This window comes from Marmota marmota, unplaced genomic scaffold (assembly GCF_001458135.2).
Source record: "Marmota marmota marmota unplaced genomic scaffold, marMar, whole genome shotgun sequence".
NCBI classification, from domain to species: domain Eukaryota; kingdom Metazoa; phylum Chordata; class Mammalia; order Rodentia; family Sciuridae; genus Marmota; species Marmota marmota.
Window position 1 is genome coordinate 14,402,712 of NW_025999982.1, and position 11,836 is coordinate 14,414,547.

Consider the following 11,836-nt stretch of genomic DNA (forward strand, 5'->3'; position numbering starts at 1 on the left):
GTCTATAGATTCAATGCAATCCCTATCAACATTACAACTATGTCTTCTACAGAAATAGATGAACTGATTCTAAAATTGATGTGGAACTGCAAGAGACTTGAATAGCCAAAATAATCTGGAAAATAACATTATTAAGAAAGTAAAGAAACTCGGAGCAGCAGTGCACATCTGTAATTCCAGCAGCTCCAGAGGCTGAGGTAGGAAGACCATGAGTTCAAAGCCAGCCTCAACAATGGCGAGGCACTGAGCAACTCAGTGAGACCCTGTCTCTAAATAAAATACAAAATAGGGCTGGGGATGAGGCTCAGTGGTTGAGTGACTCTGAGTTCAATCCCCAGTATCAAAAAAGAAAAAGGGAAGAAACAGCTTACAGATTGGGAGAAATTTTTTTTTTCAAATCATTAATCTGATTAGGGTACAGTGTCCATAATAATAAACAACACTTACAACTTAACAACAAAAAGATAAACAATCCAATTTTAAAATAGGCAAAGGATTTGAATAGATATTTCTCTAAAGAAGATAAGCAAATGGTCAATGGAAGTATAATGTGAGCCACCCATGTAATTTTAAATTACCTAATAGCTATATAAAAAGAAACAAGTGAAATTAATTTAAATAATACATTTTATTTAATAAAGTGTTTATATTTAGTCTGTACCCTGTAAAAAAAAAAGAACATCATGAAGGAAATAAGGATAGGAGAGGCAGATCAACAGTGGCACAGGTTTATTCAGGACAGACCTGCAGAGAGGGCCATCTTCTGCTTACAGCCTGGATAGATATAGGGGAGTGAGGGGCGGATTTGAAGTTAAGGCAATTGCTAGGGGTTGTCAGGGAAGGGTCCCTGTGGTGTCACCTTCATAAGGAACCAGGGTTTTTTTTTTGTTTTTTTTTTTCGGTATTTCAGTCCCAGATAACAATTTCCTTTCTTATGATGATGGAGTATATTGTTTGGGGTTTAGGTCATACCGAGTCAGAGTAATCCAGAGTTAACTCCATTTTAAGACGAGAATATGTTTCAAAATAATGTTCCCTATGTCAAGCTCTTCTTAACATAATATAATACAATTAGTAATGAGATTGCCTACTTTATTTGTTTAATGCTAAATTTTCAAAATCTCGTATGTGTTTTACATTTATAGCATATGTCAGTTTGGGCTAACCAACATTTCAAGTACTTAATAGCCAGTGGCTTCTGTATAGTCATCCTGGTTTGCTAGCTTTCTCCCCTTTGGTAATAAGCCCCCTAAAGCAGAGACTCCATATTCACTAATGGTTTATCATTGGCTTCTAGCATAGGGCCTCAGACACATACGCTGGCTGAGTGAATTTGGTTGAGATGACTACTTTTATGGTCTTCTGCCTTCCCCAGGGTATTCAGAAAAACTGAATACATTGAATGTATTTCCCAGGAAGAAGTATCACTGATACCTTTTCTAGCTAACATTAATATGAATCATTAATACTCTCAGTCAGGTTCTATTTTTCATTTTTTAGTTGACACAAAATTTCTGTGCAATACAAAGAATTTGTTTTGTTTTTCCTTTATTTAAAGTTGAGGAAACTGAGGATCAAAGATGTTAAATTATCTGACCAGTTCTCACTGGTATACTGATAAATGTTTCAAAATCAGCTTTTTGAGTGGAAGAATATTGAGGAAGTGTTGGCTTGTATAATTTGCCAATTTCCATGGTGTGAATACTCCTATCGTAGCAAAATCAAAACTTCCAACATGAAGTCCTTAATCAAGAAGTGAAGAAGAAATGCACACAATTGACCACAGCTCCAGTGTGCAATATGAAAAAGAAGATTTGCAGAAAGCAAATGATATTTTTAAATACTCATTAAGCACCAAGTAATCTATAAGGTTCTTTACCAACTCTACCTTATTTAATCATGATAATAAGTTTTTGAGGTAGGTATTCATTATCCCCATTTTACAACTGTGGAAAAATAAGGCTTAGGTTAGGTAACTCTGATTCTAGGGTATCCCTCTGTAACATGATCAAAGTCAACAGCTAATACATGGGATGAGACCTTGGCTAAACTACTAGCTAACCCTCCCTCCTTCTCTTTTTCTTTTCAATTCTTTCCCTGTGTATTGGGGTTCTCCATTCATGGTTTTGGTAAAAGTCCTATTTTTACCTGGAATGGGTTCTATGCTAATCTCCCTCAACACTCTGCCTAAAAGACAGTCACACCAACTTGGATTGCCTGATGCCTGCAGCTTCACTGCCTGCTCCAGAGAACCTTATGTGCTTTTCCGGTTTCCACCAAACAGAAGCCTGGTGGATACTGGGGTGAGGAGCAATCCAGGGGGAAAATCCAAGTGCTAGTGTTGTCACTCTGGTTCTAGGGCATCCCTCTGCAAGCTGCCATGAGCCTTGGAGTGTGACATCAACGTGTGCCTGGGAAGGAAGGAAAACCCATAGGCACAACGCATATTTGCATTTCATTTCTTTTCCAGTGACCTCAGCTATAGCCAAGGGTGTGGTTACAAGAAGCTTCAGGAGAAAAGCAAAACCAAATAGAATGAAACCAATGGGTAGGGGAGACAAGGGGCTACTTTCTCAAGCAAAATTTCATCTTCAAAATCTGTTATTAGTCAGTGTAGTAGACAGTGGTTTCTTTTAGCATATAAAGTAAAAATGGATTATTTTCTTCCACCTGGTCTTACATAGGTGTTATTAAGTGTTGCTCTTTTTCTCATCTCAGGTTTTTGTTTGTTCATTTTTTGTTTTTTGGTACCAGGAATTGAACCCGGATTAGGGAGTGGTGGGGGTTAGGGGGGAGTTGACCATTAAGCCACATCCCCAGTCCCTTTTATTTTTATTTTGAGACAGGGTCTCACTAAGTTGCTTAGGGCCCCCTAAATTGCTGAGGCTGGCTTTGAACTTGGAATCCTCCTGCCTCTGCCTCCCAAGCTGCTTGGATACCATCATGCATCACTGCACCTGACTCTCCTGTCAGTTTTTGAGGGTCCAATGAGGCCTATGATTTACATAGATGTCTCTCATCCTTCCAACAATGCTAAAAGCTTTGTTTTATTGTCCCTATTCTAATGTTGGAAGTAAGACTCAGGCACTTAATCAATTTGCAAAAAAGACCCTCAGCTGAGGAGTTGGAGTATGAGCCTGAGTCTGCCACATCCCAGGCATGCCGTGTCTCTGCCACTCCTGCCCAACACACAGCAGCAAGCTCTGCTCAATCAGCAGTCTTGGGTTCCTCATCTGCCTTTTCCTTCCACTGTTCCGTGTTTCCTTGTTTCGCAGTTCTATTGATGCCAATCTCGGTCTGGATGTTGGGCGAGTGGCACCTGGCATGTGGGCAGACAGATAATTAAGATACTTTCCACCCTCTGTTCTCTTTGGTTAGACAAACAGCAGCTAATGAAGCTTGCTGACGTCAAAGTTACAGTCTTGTGAGAAGGTGTGGTGCTCACACACCCATTTCACAGGTCAACTGGGCAAACAGAGGACCAAGACCAGACCTACTCAAAACAAATAGGAAGAAGAGCCTTGCACTCTGTTTCACTGCCTCATCACAAGTACTGTTCACCTAAATGACCTGAGATAATGCTAGTTCTACAGCTGCATATCTAGGGGTATATTTCAGTACTTTTCTAGAAAGTACAAATTATCTAAAGGGTTCTATGAATGCTTTCTCCCAGCCCAGACTTTTCAGGCCTAGGCAATTTGGTGCTCCTCTTCAGGTAGATAATGCGATCTTCACTGTGAAGATGACTTTACATTTGCATTTTTGCAAAAAAAAAAAAAGTACACTAGCTTTGGGGAACACATAAAGGTAAACCAGGAAGCCCTTCCCAGTGAGAGAAGCATTCACAAAACACCCAGGGATCCAGGAGAATGGATAGTACACATACACTTTGCATGTGGCATGGTGACAGCTCGTGTGGAAAGGAATGGTGTGATGTCACAGTACCAGCTATTCTCTGACTTCCTTGTCAAGCACAGTCCTGAGTTTCTGGAAGGTCAAGGAAGTCAGAGATGTCATTTTCATCCATGTGCATTGACTCTGAAGCCTTTTGACTTCAGCCTCCTCAGGAAAGTGAGGTAACACATATTTCATTTCTTCGTTGATTTGAGTAGTGTTTATTGAGCCTCCGCAGGATGCAACACACTCCACCTGAGTTCTACTCCAACTTGAGGATTCAGTCAGACAGATAGACAGTCCTGGTCCTTGTGGAGATTACAGTCTATGTGTGAAGAAAGGTGTTCTTCAAGTAATCACAAGAGTACTGGGCTTACTAGAGATAACCACACTCCATCTGTATGGGAAAACAAGAGTGTGATCACTTTAGAGATGGAAAACCAAGACTCTAGAAAGTCAAGAATCACAAATATAAAAAAATCTGATTGACCTGCAACAAATACATGAAAAAATGCTCACCATCTCTAGCAATCAGAGAAATGCAAATTAAAACTACTCTAAGATACCATCTCACTCCAATAAGAATGGCAGCCATTATGAAGTCAAACAACAATAAGTGCTGGCGAGGATGCGGGGGGAAAAAGGTACACTCATACATTGCTGGTGGAACTGCAAATTGGTGCAGCCAATTTGGAAAGCAGTATGAAAATTCCATGGAAAGCTGGGAATGGAACCACCATTTGACCCAGCTATTCCCCTTCTCGGACTATACCCAAAAGACCTAAGAAGAGCATACTACAGGGACACAGCCCCATCAATGTTTATGGCAGCACAATTCACAATAGCTAGAATGTGGAACCAACCTAGATGCCCTTCAATAGATGAATGGATTAAAAAATGTGGCATTTATACACAATGGAATATTACTCAGCACTAAAAAATAATAAAATCATGGCATTTGCAGGCAAATGGATGGCATTAGAGCAGATTATGCTAAGTGAAGTTAGCCAATCCCTAAAAAACAAATGCCGAATGTCTTCTCTGATATAAGGGGGGGGGGGGACTCAAAATGGGATAGGGAGGAAGAGCATGAGAAGAAGACTACCACTAAATAGGGAAGAGAGGTGGGAGGGAAAAAGAGGGAGAAGGGGAGTTGCACAGAAGATGGGAGGAGAACCTCATTGTTATACAGAATACATATATGATGTTGTAATGAGAAAAAGAAAAAAAAGTGTGTCACATTAGATTGGATAGAGAGAAAGGATGGGAGAGGAGGGGAGGAGTAGGGAGGATAGGAAGGGCAGCAGAATAGAATAGACAATATGATTGATGTATGTACATTCCATGTATGTATTATATATCAAAATGCATTCTACTGTCATGTATGACTAAAAAAAATAAATAAAAATTTAAAAAAAAAATCTGATTGACCTGGGCTTGACCCAGATCTTCAGATTCCCGCATCCAATGCTATGTCCAAATGTGGGGAAATCAGATTCAATTTCTATCATCTTAATGGACAGGTGAGGCCAAGAAAGTGACTATACGACAAACTCCAGACTATGCTATTAATTGGTTTTGTTGGGTCGAGGATCCCATGAGCCTACTCAGAGTGGCAGAGCACAGCTGACATGAGTAGGTGGAGAGAACAGTACATGCCACTTTGCCTGACTATGGATCAGAACCGTGTTTTTGTCTCTCTTACTTCCTATCTGGTGAGGTAATTAAGTGACACCCATCTGTCATCCTCCAGGCACTCTGAAATAGAAGGATAAATAGAATGGAAAATAAAGGATGGAAACTCCATCCAGACCTGCTACTTCTGGTTTCAATTCCATCTTCATAACTGAAATTCCAAGTGAGCCTCCTAGGCTAAGGTGCAGCTTGATGGAGTGAAGCACTTACAGCAACCCAGTTGGCAAGGAAAAAGCTCAGATCATAAGCTCCCTAAAGCCTGGAATGCCTTTGTCAATGCTCTCTCCCTAATGCAGTGGTAGAGCCCTGGACTATTCCGGCAATAATAGAAATGAGAAGGAAAGTCACGTATGTGGGAAATATCACCTGAATTACTTCCCAGAGTCCCCCTTCCCTCTTTCCACCAGCAACATTACTTCTGTCATTCACTGAATCTTTCAAAATATTTATTGAATACCAACCATAGTAAGCACTGTTCTAAACCCTGAAGATACAGAGCTAGGCAAGACAGGCAAGATCCCTACCCTCATTGACTTCTATTTATACACCAGTAACTAGTAATTATGCTGGGGTGGGGAAATGGAAGGTATTTTCCTATTACCCTCATAAATTCTCTGGCTGGAGCCTTGTAAATTGGACTGACAAAAGACAGATTCACAAGAAAAAGACAAAACTGAAGTTTACTAGCATGGGTGTCCTGCTTTCTTATGGGAATACCTAGGGATGAGGAACTCAGAGGGTTGGTTATAACTTGAACTTATGTAGCATCTCATCAGAGGAATGATAAATTTTTAGATAAGTGACAAGACGCAGGGAAGGAACATTTTGATTAGACCCTGAGTACATTGTCAGAAATTAGAAAATAAGGGAGAAGAAAGCTCCCTGTGGGGACAAAGGCAGTGGAGCACGATTGGCACTTCCAGGACCAGAACAAGATCATGAGAACAGAGGGGGCTGGGTGGGAGGACATGAAGGCCAGATTCTATAGAGCATTTTATTTAGGCTGTAGTGGGAATTGCTCCAAAGGCCATCAGACACCAGAACTTGCATATTTCAGATTTTCATTCCCTTGCATTCTCCTTTCAATTCTTTCAAAAGATATTGCTTTGACACTCAATCTGAGAGTAGGAGAACAGATGTTAAAAGCATGGGACACAGCCTCTCATTAATGAAGTTAATTAGAGGAGCACCATCAGAGCCTCAGCTTTGAAGTGTGGGCTATTATCCTCCTCCACCTTCTTATCACCAAGCACCTACACTGGTGGACAGTGCAACAGAGGGAGACACCAACCTTGATGAGCTTTATTTCTGTTCAATGGGCTCCTACTTCCCGGTATCCAGTTAGTATTTAGGTATATCCTCATGATTTATTTGTGGATGTAGATTTAGGCAACAATCACTAGATACATGACATTCTTCTATTTCCCAGATAAGAAAATTAATTTTCAGAAAAGTTACTTACCTGGCACATGCGAGGCCCTGGGTTCGATCCTCAACACCACATAAAAATAAACAAAATAAAGATATTATGTCCAACTACAACTAAAAATAAATAAATAAATAAAAAGAAAGGATACTTACCATACTCAGGGCTACCCAACAGGACTGGTAAAAGAGATCTCACTGCATAGGATCCCAGGTCCAATCCCAGGAGCTCTAGAAAATACAAAACACTGCCACTAAGATCATAATATGCACCCCTGAGGGAGAAGCTGACCATGGGAATTGCTTTAGGAAACACTGATAAAATGCTACCTCCTAGATAACTTGCTTAAATGCAGATCTGAGAAAAATACAATAGGGGGATTTTTTTTTTCTCTCTGAGTTTCTATTCTTCTAAGCCAACACTCACTTTTTATAATAATATTTTGTGAGGTCCCTTTCACTAGCTTGTAATGAAATTCATGAGGATACAAACTCCTGTTTGTTTATAAAATGAAGACATGTTCTCAGCCCCAATAAATATAAACAGGTTTTTCACGTACGCAAATGTCCTTAGAGACAAATGCAAGCTGAGAACAACATTGGAAAGGATGGTCCTTCTCATGCAAGATTGTCCCACACAGGGCAAGGCAAGGAGCATCTCAGTAAGCATCTCAGCAGTAAGCTGCAATAATTAAAACTTTCCAAATTCCCACACTCCCCTCTAGGCAGCATTACATTTCATATCAGAGGTCTTTCTTTGTGAATGTTAGCATATTTGATCTATATACAAAAGCTTGGACATTTGCCTTTATAACCATATGCAATGGGTTAAATAGTGGTCCCCCAGAATATATGTTCATGTCCTAACCCCTGAATCTTGTGAATATGGGGAAAATGGATCTCTAAAGATGTAATTAAACTAATGCCTTTGAGAACTTTGAGATGAGGTTATCCTGGATTATCTTTTTTTTTTATAAAGAGAGAGAGAGATTTTTTTTAATAACTTATTTTTTAGTTGTCGGTGGACACAACATCTTTATCTTATTTGTATGTGGTGCTGAGGATCAAACCCAGTGCCTCGTGCATGCCAGGCGAGCACGCTACCGCTTGAGCCACATGCCCAGCCCCAACCCTGGATTATCTTGGTAGGCCCTAAATCCAATGACAAATGTCCTTAATAGAGACAGAAGATACAGAAAAGAAGAAAAAGCCATGTAATGAGAGAGGCAGAGAATGGAGTTATACTGCCACAAGCCAGCGAACTCCAGGAACTATCAGAAACTAAAAGAAGTAAAGAAAAGTTTCCCTTCGATCTTTCAGAAGGAACATAACATGGTGACACCTTGATTTTAGGCTCCTGGCCTCTAAAACCATGAGAGAATGTATTTATGTTGCATTAAATCACCAAGGTGATGATAATTTGTTACAGCAGTTCTAATAAACTAATTTGCTTAGAATATCCCTTCTTTGGAAGTAGGTCTTCAAATTTTTTAGATAGTTTGAATTTGGAACTGGATACTGGATTTATATCCTACATTCTTCTCAAATACCTACTGTACCACTGGAGCCAGAAGTAATTTATCCTGTACAACTATAAAGCAATGGGAAGGTTAGAAAAGTTATCTCATCTGAATTTCCAACATGAGTTCGCAGGCCCAGAATGGCAAAGCAACTTGTTTAAGGTCTGGCAGCTGGTTGGTGAGTGAGCATCGAAGAGAACCAAGGCCTTCTGACTCTCAGAACATGGTTATGTCATCAGTACCCAACCACTTTCTCCTTAAAACCTGGATACTGCTACTGTCAAATATTTGGCACTTAGCATTGGTGTCTCACACCCTGTGTTCACAGACCCTGCTCTGTAACTTTATCACAGGGCTGCTTGAGGACAAGCGTCCTTCTTTTGAGTCTCCTTTACCATCCATAGTAGCCTGAAAGTACTACAATTAAAACTCACGGGGCTGGGGATGTAAAACTGAAAAATAAATTAAAAAAAAAAACACAACTCACCACTTTGGTTGAGGGCCTTTTCCTCCTTGTGGGCCCTACCACCTTTCCATCCTCCTGTCCTATCCATACTTTTTCTTCATGCACTGTCTGCCAACATCAGCCTTTCTTTTATTCTTCAAATATTTTACATCTGTCCTTTCTGTCAGGCCTTCCTATGAATAAATTTATCAGTGATCTTCCCAAGTGGAGGACACAAGAGGAGACAACCTGCAGTCTCCAATACTAACATTTATGGTTGCCTCTCTGCTCAAGTATTGCTCATATTAACTCCAGTTTATGCTCACACTTGTCAAGGATGTAAAAACATTATCTCCCTTATTTTTCAAATAAGGAAACTGGGACAGAAAGAATAAAAAACATGTCCAGGGTCAACAGCTAGGAAGTAAGAAACTTGAGTCACCTGCGTATGGTGGTTTCAGCCTGAACTTATAGCACTTTACAATTTGCCCTCTGTTGACCCCTGCCATAATAGATACTGAAATATTATATTCAAAGTATAATATAATTTAAATACTTTCCATTCCTAAAGGGCTTTATATTCAAAATATCAAATTTTCAAAATCCATATAATGTATGTTACTATCTCTCCATTTAACAGATGAGGATTTGCTGATCCAGCCATGAACACTGATAAATCACTAAGGAGACAAAGAATCTCATGGAAGCACTTTGGAAAGGATGCCACACAATGAGTGGTACTCAGATCCTATAACCAGGAACATAGCATGCCCCATAGGCAATGAGTGAGGGGCCAAATAAGAACCTGAATACACTGTGACCGACCCCTTTACAGAGTTACCCAGATACCCTGGACAAAGTCCCCTCCTCATTGATTTAGCTTTTGAAGTCTGGGTGTCCCCTTTACCAAATTCAGAATCATTTAAGAACTTGAAAATCATGAGGATAATGAGACAATGACAATAATGAGAGTGATCGTGATGATGTCAACAACTTTAAGAATCTCATTTGAAAAAAACCTTTCATATTTAACTTGTTAGAAAACACAAGTCTCTGACTTGTGGAATTGGCAACTACAAGATTAAGTTAGAAAAAAAGTTAATCCAAAATTAATCTTGAATTTCTACATCAACTTGAACTTCCAAAAGGCATTTTTAAAAGTATTATTGGGCTGGGATTGTGGCTCAGGAGCAGAACTTTTGCTTAGCATGTGAGAGGCACTGGGTTCAATCCTCAGAATCGCATATAAGTAAATAAAATAAAGGTCCATTGACAACTAAAAATATATTTAAAAAAAAGAAAGAAAATATTGCTGAGAAAAAGCCTTAACAGCCAGGCACAGTGGCACACACCTGTATTCTCAACTACTTTGCAAATTGAGATAGGAAGATTACAAGTTCAAGGCCAGTCTGGGCAACTTAGCAAGACCCTGACTCAAAAAAAAAAAAAAAAAATTAAATACAAAGGGCTAGGGATGTAGCTCAGTGGTAATGTGTCCCTGAGTTCAGTCCTCAATACCAGAAGCAGGCAGGTACTTAACAAAGTTGAGAATAAATTTTTTACCTATATTTTTGAAATATGATGAAAAAATATTTTGTTGTTTAAAAGCAATTTGTACTGTCTTAAATTATCTCTACAAAAAAGAAAAGTTCTATGAGCTTCTACTTCAAAAATGGATACCAGAAAGAAAAAAGGAACATAATTGGTTTGTATTGTTGATCTTTCTAAGAACAGTATGTTTTCACTTCAGTGAGCTACTTGATGTGCTATTAACTACGACATTTCTTTTTTTCACATTGGGCAAAAATTTGACTTTTCATGTTTTCATATTTTAAATAATTAATCTCTTTTTTGATGCAATTCACTCTGCTTGCATATACCATTCAGTGTTTTAGCATTATTCAGTTCTACTCTTATATAAAAATCCAGCCTTTTTGAAACTTTTAGGGAATGACAATAGTAAATGGCTAAAATAATAAAATTTTATATTGACCATTTTGGCAGTCTTTTGAAATGTATCATACATTTCCTGCTCTCTTATACAAATATTCTAAATCTGTTTATCCTTTTTTTTTTCCCTTGTCTTTTTCTTGATGCAGAGTCTGCCTGTATTGCCTAGGCTGGCCTTGAACTCACAATCTTCCTGCCTTAGTTTCTTAAGCAGCTGGGATTACAGGCATGCACCACTGATGCTCTTAAGGTTGACAGAAGTATAGAAGTTCATTGGTCTTGAAGGAGTGACACACTAACATTAATTTGTCCCCAACCCATCAGGCATACTTCTGGATAGAACTTCTGTGCTTGCTGCACTCTCTGTTTGCAATCTTTTTTTTTTTTTAGCTGTTGATAAACCTTTATTTTTATTTATTTATATGTGGTGCTGAGAATCGAACCCACTGCCTCAGACATGCTAGGCAAGCGCTCTGCCACTGACCTACAACCCCAGCCCTCCCTTTGCAATCTTAATCAGCTATCCATGTGACTCTCTGATATCTCAATCTTTGCTGCCTACCCACCCCACTGCCCATCACACATATCCACTCCCTAGCACTTTACTTCATCTGACTCTGCTCTTCATTCATTATGCCTTATTTTTGCTTATTATTTATTACTTTTTAATACATAAATATATTTATTCATTATCTCTGTTGTTCTTTGTGTGTCTACTCCACCCATGTTCTAATGAGATCTTTGGGGAAAGGGGAATTGAGGTCTCCTGTGTTCACTAATGAATTTCTAGCACTTAGAACTAAGCCTGTAAAATAAGAAGCAGGAAAAAAGTATTTGTTAGTTGATTGGATAAATGATAGACATATTCTCTACAACATGTAAGAGTTAAATAGCAGATGCAGTTTTC

At 39.1% G+C, this 11,836-nt stretch overlaps 1 long non-coding RNA gene across 1 annotated transcript; it reads right to left on the reverse strand.

The window, feature by feature from the left end:
* Positions 1 to 660: 660 nt before the first annotated feature.
* On the reverse strand, positions 661 to 10,037 carry LOC125617474. Its single transcript, XR_007348501.1, has 4 exons — positions 9,022 to 10,037; positions 7,171 to 7,245; positions 7,052 to 7,080; positions 661 to 4,291 (listed from the first exon to the last, which is right to left on the reverse strand). It is a non-coding gene; the product is annotated as an uncharacterized LOC125617474 (long non-coding RNA).
* Positions 10,038 to 11,836: the final 1,799 nt, after the last annotated feature.